At 34.9% G+C, this 10,131-nt stretch overlaps 2 non-coding genes and 1 pseudogene across 2 annotated transcripts; all 3 read right to left on the bottom strand.

Annotated features, from left to right (window-relative positions):
* Nucleotides 1–1,178: 1,178 nt before the first annotated feature.
* Nucleotides 1,179–1,285, bottom strand: LOC148851918 (small nucleolar RNA R71). Its single transcript, XR_016100062.1, has one exon. It is a non-coding gene; the product is annotated as a small nucleolar RNA R71 (small nucleolar RNA).
* Nucleotides 1,286–3,387: 2,102 nt separating this feature from the next.
* LOC148851917 (small nucleolar RNA R71) lies at nt 3,388–3,494 on the bottom strand. The gene has a single exon (XR_016100071.1). It is a non-coding gene; the product is annotated as a small nucleolar RNA R71 (small nucleolar RNA).
* Nucleotides 3,495–5,220: 1,726 nt separating this feature from the next.
* Nucleotides 5,221–8,429, bottom strand: LOC148851916 (wall-associated receptor kinase 5 pseudogene; annotated as a pseudogene).
* Between the last annotated feature and the right edge of the window lie 1,702 nt (nt 8,430–10,131).

Below are 10,131 nucleotides of genomic sequence, written 5' to 3'. Positions count from 1 at the left end.
AATGAATTGAGAGAGGAATTCATATAGTGGACTGAATAATTCATGGTGTGAATTGAATGGTATATAGGGATATATGCACATGATTCATCTGAATGTATAAGTTTTTCTTTGAACTTAATGCACTTCTATCTTGAGAACTCTAGTCGAGGGATCAAAGGGTTACTTGATAGAAATAGATTTGATATATCTTGGGAAAGAATATTAAATAAAATTGGAAAAACTTCAGCTTATGGGAATGACAAATTATCTTGGTTAATTTCATCCATTAATATTCATTGGAATGGTTAGGCGGACCAATGGTCCTAGCGATTTCAATTAATCGTTGCATATTCAGCTATTGATTACTCTTGCTTTTATTTTCTTTTTCTATTTTTAATTTTCAGTAGTTTTTATTGTTGGATCTGAATTTCAGTTGTCCAAATAATTAAGGAAGGTTGTAGTTCTAATACTTATTTTGTTAAATCCTCGTGGGAACAATATTTTTATACTACTTGATAACTAGTGCATTTGCTAGGGTTATAATTATAGATATCAAGTTTTTGGTGCCGTTGCCGGGGATTTAATCCTAAAGTAATATTAGAACTTGTTAACCTTGGTTAATTTGAATTTTTTTTTCTGTTTTTTTTTTTATTTGTTCGAACTCTTGTTGTGTTCAGATTTATTAGTGCATGACACACACTAGAAGAGAAGGACTAGCAAGATTCGATCCTGAAATAGAGAGAACCCTTTGCTTATTGCAAAGAGCCAACAAAGGTAAAACGAGAGAGGAGGTTGAAAGAGGCGAACCGGTAGTAGAAGTTGAGGAAGAAATGGTAGAAGCAAAGCGTACCCTTTTAAACTATGCTTGTCCAACAATTGATGGGGCTACTTTCAGCATTTACGAGCCCACAATTCAAGCATCACCACTTGGAATTATCCAAATGATTCAGACATGTATTCAATTTAGTGGGTTACCAAGTGATGATCATAATGCACATATTGTTAATTTTCTAGAAATATGTGATACATTTAAACATAATGGAGTTAGCGATGATGCTATTAGGATTAGACTATTTCCATTTTCATTGCATGATAGTGCTAAAGATTGGCTTAACTCACTCCCTGCGGGAAGCATCACCACTTGGAATGACTTGACCCAAAAATTCTTGGCTAAGTATTTTCCACCCTCTAAAACAGCAAAGTTAATTAATGATATCACCACTTTTGCTCAATTAGAGAAGGAATCTTTGTATGAAGCATGGGAACGATTCAAGGAGATGCTTAGGAAGTGTCCTCACCATGGGATACCAACTTGGCGTCAAATCCAAACCTTTTATAATGGTATTACCCCCTCTAATCGTTCTACTATTGATGCAATTGCAGGTGGCACAATCTTGAGGAAAACGTCGGAGGAAGCTTATGATCTAGTGGAGGAAATGGTGTCGAACAGCTACCAATGGAATAATGACCGAGCCGATCGAAGGGGAGTACACCATATCGATTCCTTTGCAGCTTTATCTGCTCAACTTGCTAGTCTGAATAAAAAATTAGATAGTCTTAATGTTGCAGCAATAAATACATTATCTAGCAATCCATGTGATTTCTATGGTCAATTAGGACATATTAATTATGTCTGTCCATTAGGTAATCCTTTTACTTCACCTGAAAGTGCTAATTTTATTTCTCATGGTGGCATGCCGAATTTCAACCCCTATTCGAACACATACAACCCAGGCTGGAGGAGTCATCCAAATTTTTCATGGAACAACCAACAAAAAGCGCCCATGGGATTCCAACAACAGTCGCCCCCACAAGAGAAGAAGGGTAATTTAGAAGAATTGATTTCTAAGTTCATTAATGTTGCTAAAACAAAATTTCAAGAACATGAAAAAAGATTCTTAAGTCAAGAAGCATCAATTAAGAACTTAGAAGTCCAAGGGGGCAGATTGTGAATATGTTGTTAGAAAGAAAAGAGGGACGATTTCCTAGCAATACAGAGAAAAATCCAAGGGAGCAAGTGAATGCCATTTCTTTAAGAAGTGGGAAAATGATTGGCGAGACCCAGAATGATGACCAGGAAGCTGAAGTGGTCGATCCACAAAAGGCGGCTGAAGTGGTCGATCCCCTACCCCAAAAGAGTTTTGAAAGCTAATTTGGATAAGCAATTTGAGAAATTTTTAGAAGTATTTAAAAAGATACATATTAGCATTCCTCTTGTTGATGTATTGTCACAAATGCCAAAATATGCCAAATTCTTGAAGGAGGTGATGTCAAACAAAAGGAAATGGGAAGATTGTGAGATGGTGAAGTTAAATGAAGAGTGCTCCGCCATTCTTCAAAATAAATTGCCCCCAAAGCTTAAGGATCCAAGGAGTTTTTCTATACCTTGCACCATAGGGAATACCGAATTCGAAAAAGCTTTATGTGTTTTGGGTGCTAGTATAAATTTAATGCCCTACTCTATTTTTGAAAAACTTGGATTGCATGAACTAACATCTACAACTATTACCCTGCAATTAGTTGATCGAAGCATTAAATACCCTAGGGGAATAGTAGAAGATGTTTTAGTCAAAGTAGGTAATTTCATCATTTCTATTGATTTCATTGTGTTGGATATGGAGGAGGATAGGACAATGCCATTGATTCTAGGGAGACCCTTTCTTGCTTCTGGTAATGCTTTAATTGATGTACAAAAGGGTCTACTTACTCTTAGGTTCAATGGTAAAGAAGTGGTGTTTAACGTATTTCAAACCATGAAGTATCCCAACACAAGTGAACATGAAATATATGCAATCGACTGTATAGATGTTTGGGCGGCTGAGATTAACTCATCAAAGTTAGATGATCCCTTTGAAAGCTGCATTCTTAATTCATGTAAAAACATGCAGGTCATGGAGGAAGAAGTAAAGGAGGCGGTGAACTATTTGGAGGCCGGCCAAGAAGGGTGCAAGCCAAGACAAGGAAAATATCTGCCACTAGAAGAGCCGACCTCTACAAAACAATTGCTACCCTCCATCAGAGCACTTCCAGCTTTGGAACTTAAACCTTTACCTTCTCATTTGAAATATATATTTTTGGGAGAAAGTTCCACCTTACCTGTGATTATCTCTTCTGAATTGACAGGTCTTCGAAAGGAAAAGCTTGTGAGAGTGCTCAAGCAACATATAGTGGCCATCAGATGGAATTAGCGATGATCCTAATGCACATATTGTTAACTTCCTAGAAATATATGATACATTTAAGCATAATGGAGTTAGCGATGATGCTATTAGGCTTAGACTATTTCCATTTTCATTGCGTGATAGAGCTAAAGATTGGCTTAACTCACTCCCTGCAGGAAGCATCACCACTTGGAATGACTTGACCTAAAAATTCTTGGCTAAGTATTTTCCACCCTCTAAAACAGCAAAGTTAATTAATGATATCACTACTTTTGCTCAATTAGAGAGGGAATCTTTGTATGAAGCATGGGAACGATTCAAGGAGATGCTTAGGAAGTGTCATCACCATGGGATACCAACTTGGCGTCAAATCCAAACCTTTTATAATGGTATTACCCCCTCTAATCATTCTATTATTGATGCAGCTGCAGGTGGCACAATCATGAGGAAAACGCCGGATGAAGCTTATGATCTAGTGGAGGAAATGGTGTCGAACAGCTACCAATGGAATAATGACTGAGCCGATCGAAGGGGAGTACACCATATTGATTCCTTTGCAGCTTTATCTGCTCACCTCCCCTGAAGTTTGATGATTGCAATCACCTCCCCTGAACTTTCTAACATAGTTGCAATCAGACCCCTTTATTAGAATCTTCTAAAAAGTAGCATTAAAATGTCCAATATACCTATTTAGTTACTTTTGACCAAAATTTTTATTTTCTAAATTTTCACCTCATATGAATGGCTAGCCCAAACCTTACAAATCTCTTTTTTGAAATATATTTTTTTCCCAAAATTTCCCTTCATATCAATCACTCAAAGATAAAGCTACAACTTTAAATTCTCTTTTTTTTGTTGTTTGTAAAGTTTGTATTGTTTTTTTATTTAATTTCTGTAGAAACCAGCCTTAGTAGTAATTGTATGAGTATTTTGGACATTTTCATGCCTTTTATTAGAGGATTCTAATAGAGAGAATCTACTTGCAACTATCTCAAAAAGTTCAGGGGAAATGATTGCAATTACCAAACTTTAGGGGAGAATTCAACAATGGTCAAAAGCTTTAGCAGAGGTGTTAGCAATTTAACCTAAAAATAATCAATGAAATTTTGATAAAAGTGGCTTTAGTTTGTAGGCTCAACTAATTAGAATTGAGGTTTTGAACCTTAATTCTTTGTTTCTTTTTCCCTATTTCAATATGTTTCTATTTAATAATAATAAATCTAATTTATTATAATCATTTTTATTTAAAATAATGAATATATAATATTATAAATGTACAAATTTTGTTATAATTTTTTATATTTTTATGCATTTTTATCTATTTTTTTATTTCATTATTTGATTTATGACGTGTTGAGTTGATCCATTCAACTTAAACAATTGAACCAATGACCTTCCATGCACCTAGGGCTCAATTTGGAAGGAGTATAAATACAAATACAAATACATACAAAATACAAAGTTTTGCACTCTACATATTTGTATTCATACTCCTTCCAAACTGAGCCTACAGGGAAAAGTAGTTGAATTTCAGGATTGCTTCTTAAAACATTCCTTTAAATAATCACCAATATTAAAAATTAAGATATATTTATTGTTGGAAACACAATATGGTTGGACATACAAGCTGATCACTAATGACATAAAAACTAAATAAGAACTAAAAAGAACAACATAAAAATATAACAATAAGGAAAAACACAACACTAACACTGACACTGACACTGAACTGAAAAGAAAAACAACAAAAATAACAATAAGGGAAAACACAACACTAACACACACTACACTTCTCCTGTGCTTAATTTATTTGCCAACACTAACATTGAACTAAAAAGAAGAACAACAACATAAGAAGATAACAATAAGGAAAAGACGATACTAACACTACACTTCTCCTGCATTCACCTTTTTCATACACTATTCTTCTATATATGCTTCCATTTAGTGTGTTGCAGATGTGTCATCACATGAATGAATATTTACACACATGTAAGGAGACACCTATAGCAAACCGAATGAAAGTGTAGGAGAATGTTGGGGAAAACGGTGTAGCTAAGAGATCCAAATTTCTAGCCAATTATCTCGCATCATCCAGAGATAATATAACTTCATTCTTTAAGCTGTCAATTCCCATCGTAGAGCTTTCAATTTGAGAGTTCAAAGAAGATTCAAGCAACAAATGCACAGATTCTTCATCATATTTCTCTTTCACTACCCATGGGTGCTTACCAACTCCACATCCTCGTAAGTGGTCTAACGCCTCAACAACTTCTCTCATTGTTGGTCTCTCTTCCCCGTTCAATTGTAGGCAACGTTCTGCGAGCTCGGCAACTCCTTGAAGTTGTGTATGATTTCCTCCATTCATTACTTCATCTTCTAGGATATCTAAGAGACGGTTCTGTTTCATTGATGAAACAAAATACTTTGCCATATTTTTCCATTCTTCAGGCTTGTCATTAGAATAAATCATCTTTTCTGTTAATAGCTCAACAAGGACAGCACCAAAGCTATAAACATCACTCTTGTCAGTTAATTGGCCTGTTTGCATATATTCTGGATCCAGGTACCCTAGAGTTCCTTGTACAAGTGTAGATAACTGCATCTGATTCAGGGGAACCAATTTCAAAGCACCAAAATCTGATACTTTTGCAGTGAATTTATCATCTAAGAGTATGTTCATAGACTTTACGTCTCCATGAATGATTGGCGGATCATTTGCTGAATGCAGATATGCAAGTGCTCCTGCAATTTCTGCCGCTATTCTTAATCGATCCTCCCATGAAAACACAAACTTTTGTCTCCCATCACCATGGATACGGTGAAACAAGGTACCCCTTGTAATGAACTCATAAACTAAAATTGGAACTGGGCTATCTAAACAACAGCCCAATAGCTTCACCACATTTTCATGATTGAGACGATCAAGAATGACAATCTCAATTATGAATTCTTTAACTTGGATCTTGTTTGTCTCTTTGGATATTTTAATGGCAATATCTCTCTCGTCTAGTAATGTCCCTTTGTAAACTGTGCCATAACCTCCTTTACCAACAATTCGGCTCTCATTGTAATTGTTAGTTGCTTTTCTAAGTTCCTCTGAAGTAAATATCTTTAACTTTCTCTCACTATCGTCGCCATGCAAAGCAAGTAATTGTTTTAAAAATACACCTCCATTTTCTTGGAAGAATTTCTGTTTGAGTTTACGTTTTTGTGAAACCCAGCAACACCATGTAATACCAATGATAACGAACAACAACACGCATGATCCTCCACCTACATATACAAATCAATTTACAAATTAGTAAAATTATATATTTATGTATAGGAATTAGGCTGCTTAATTAGGTTAAAAGTGGAGCTTTTCTACATTGACACTCCTACTCTTGATCTTTTGTCAATGGATCAGATTACTAGTTCAGTCTGACCAAGCCCAATATAAATCCATTACATATGTATCAGATCCAATCCAATCCAATAAACACTTCCGACCGGTCCAATTCAATATGTCTTATTGGATCCTTCAACCCATTCAAATTGATTTTGAATCGGATTGGATCCAATCCAATCCTAGTCGCATGCATGCATTGATACCCCTAATCATGTGTCAACCAATGTTTAAAAAACAAAATATTACAAAATAGAAACATTTTTCCTCCAAGTTGTGGGTCAACAGGTCAACCACATCCAGATCAAATAGATGAACCTATGACATCACAATCAAATAATAAAAATATAAAAAATGGATAAAAAATACATAAAATATGCAAAAAAGAAATGAGAATAACCCAATGACTAAAAATATAAGAATGGTAAATAAAAATTATTGCTATTATTGATAAAAATGGCTAAAAATACAATGGCATTAGATATAAAGAGAATTGATGTTTAATTCATAACCCATTGACAAAATCGTAAAATAGTTGGACCACTGGGTCTTTCACCAAGTCAACATTCTTTCTATTTGGGGAAAAAAATATCCCAATAATTGTATGTTCTGTTCATTCGCGGGAAATGTTCTCAATACTGGGCTGAAGCGCGACTGCTGTGAGGTGGGTTGTTACTTGTTAGGAAAATTATGTCAATACTCAGTAGGAAATCTAGATTCATAAATGAGACCTGAAAATCAACTAGATGAGTGACAAATCGACTGCTCCAACCAGATAATTCAACATTAGAATGAAAACACTGGTTTCAATGTGTACTCCGCACTAGTCAGCTCATTCCAACCTTGGATAGGAGTTCTATTTGATTGGCAATAACTATAAAATTTTATGTTAACTTATTAAACGATGTTGATTCTTACAATATTAGGCAAGATTTTCAAATCTAAAATTTTCACAAATCTTCATGGGCAATGATAGGGATGGCAATTTCTCCCATAAAACTAGGGCCTGGCCCAACCTGCCCTGAATGGGACACGGATGGGATGCCCCGCCCCATTGCCATTCCTAGATAAGGAGAGGATTTGGATTATTCCTTTTTAAATCACAAACAAACATGTAAAATATAAGTTTTTTATTGGGTTTTTCTCAAGGTTTTTAAAACCGAATTGGACAACGAACCAATCAGAAGGTCCAGTTTCTGGGTCAAACAGTCCAACTGTTTGGATTGAACGAATGACCTGTTCTGACAAAAAAATTAAAAACCGGACAAAACCGTTAGACAGTTCGAACGGTTTGAACACTCGAGTCATCGACTTACCAACCAAATCAATGGTTTTTGACGAAATAGCGGTTATGGGGTAAAATGGATGACCGATTCCTGGTTTTTCTGGTCCAATCGTCCAGTCCAGCCCAGTTTTGAAAACCTTGGTTTGTCTAAACTCCTTCACTAAACGACCTAACCAGAAAACCCACCAGTTGTTGGGCAAAGGAAAATGATAATAGGTTGTATAAGATAATGTAGTAATTCAAACTGGAAATTAACTAGAATTCAAAGAAGAGAAGACATGGATCTTTGAAAATTCATTCGGGGAACAAAATCTAGTTGCTATTCATCACGTACAATTGGGATGAATTGCCCATATGATAAAACTTCTCCACTCAATCCCTCGGCATCCTTTCTTACATATTAAACCAATGTTTGAAACCACAATCACTTTGGCCATCGATGCTTGGGTCAGCTGTTTGACTATCTGGTTTGAACGGATTATTTGGGTCAAACATTGGTTTAAAAACACTTAAACCAATGATATGATTTTAGGCCAAAGAAGGGATTAAGAGTAAAATGTAACCGATAGTTACCTGGATACCCAGACTGAATAGTCCAATTGTTGGGAACAACCATGATTTAAAAACACTTAAACCAAACAATTACCACTCTGAATCTACTACTTATCTATTGTGAGGACCCATTACTCCATCCCAAATAAGATTACACTTTTATGATTATTCTTTAAATCAAGATAGACAACAGGACATGAGAAAACTTTGACCGTCCACATCCTACAGTCCATGCTACCAATAAGTAGGGCTGTAAACGGATTGAATTCGAATTAAATCAGGTAATATCCGAATTTGATTAAAAAATTTTGATATCCGAATTTAATTTAACATTCAACGGATATTAAAAATTATTTTTCGAATTCAAATTCGATTAAATATTCAAATATTCAATTTGATTTGAATTCGATTAATTAATTATTTTAGGTAATTAATAAACATATAAAATAAATATTTTATTTATAAAAAATATATAAAAAAATAAATTATTTATATAATTTAATTACTATATATATTATATAAAATATTTTAAAAATTATATATTATTATAAAAATTAAATAATTAATCAAATTTGGATATTTATCAAATCGAATCAAGTCATATCTAAATTCGAACCTAATTAACTGTTCAGTATAAATAGAAAATTCAAATTCGATCGATTAAATATTCGAATTATCCAAATTTAATTCGATTATATCAAATCTCGATTTCAAAATCCAATTTTCGAATGACACCCCTACCAATAGGCTCTCTCATTGTGACGTGAAGTGTTGGTTGAACTTGGTTCATGCAGAGATGCCTCCGGCATATTTCTACTATTAGGAGTACAACTTTCGCGGGTTGGATCAGGTATATCAATCTAGACTGGCCTAACCTTAGGACATAAAATCTTGGGTACAAGCCTAATGCAACCCAAGGTCAAGTCTTGTTAAAATTTTCAACCAAGGTCCAACCTGATCTTAACCGAAGACAATTTGGGTTGGGTTCAGATTTTGACCCAACGTAAGAAGGTTGATCAGGTATGAATGGGTTGGTCGGGCTGAATATGTTTTTATGCATTAATCATTTATTGTGTGTTATAGCCAAATTTAGGAATACAATAGACCGGAACTACGTACAAATATATTATTGTGGACCGGTGTGGAATTTGTGGTTTTTTTTGAGAAAAGTTGTTTTGTTTGTGCTTGTTGGGTTAGTGGTAAGGAATTATTATGGTCAGGTGGGCTGGATTGGCTTACTTTGGGCCTGATGTTTCACCTTGCGCTTTTAGGGCATGTCTAATTTCGGTTGAACCCCTTTGTAAATCTTTTTTTTATAAAAAATTTTATCTGAGCATAGAAAAATGTAGATTTGCTCTGTTTTAACATAGGCCATAGGCCAGTGTTCAAATCTTTATACTTAATTTTTAGGGTGAATTACAAACTTCCCCTCCCCCCTCCCTGGGCGCAGTACTTTGGGGCCAGGTAATGACAATTAGCATCCCAAACTTTAATTTCTGATACCCTTATACTTTTAAATTTTAACACTTTGACCTTATTGTTATTAAGGCTGGCAATTTTGACTCCAACCCATTTTATCTACTTAATTCACTTGCATTGGAACCCACCAATTCTATTAGTGGGTTAATATAGGTCAAGTAACCCATTAGGGTCGGTGAAAAGGGTAGGGTGGGTTGGGTCGAGGGTGCCCATTAAGGACAAGATGGGTTGTATCAAAGTCAAGCATCTATCTATACTCGCCAAATCTTAAAAAAAATACAATTAAG

This window comes from Nelumbo lutea, chromosome 5 (assembly GCF_056320005.1).
Source record: "Nelumbo lutea isolate HS-2025 chromosome 5, American lotus-T2T, whole genome shotgun sequence".
Taxonomy (NCBI): domain Eukaryota; kingdom Viridiplantae; phylum Streptophyta; class Magnoliopsida; order Proteales; family Nelumbonaceae; genus Nelumbo; species Nelumbo lutea.
The sequence above is the reverse complement of the archived record's forward strand: the minus strand, read 5'-3'. Positions and strand labels throughout refer to the sequence as shown.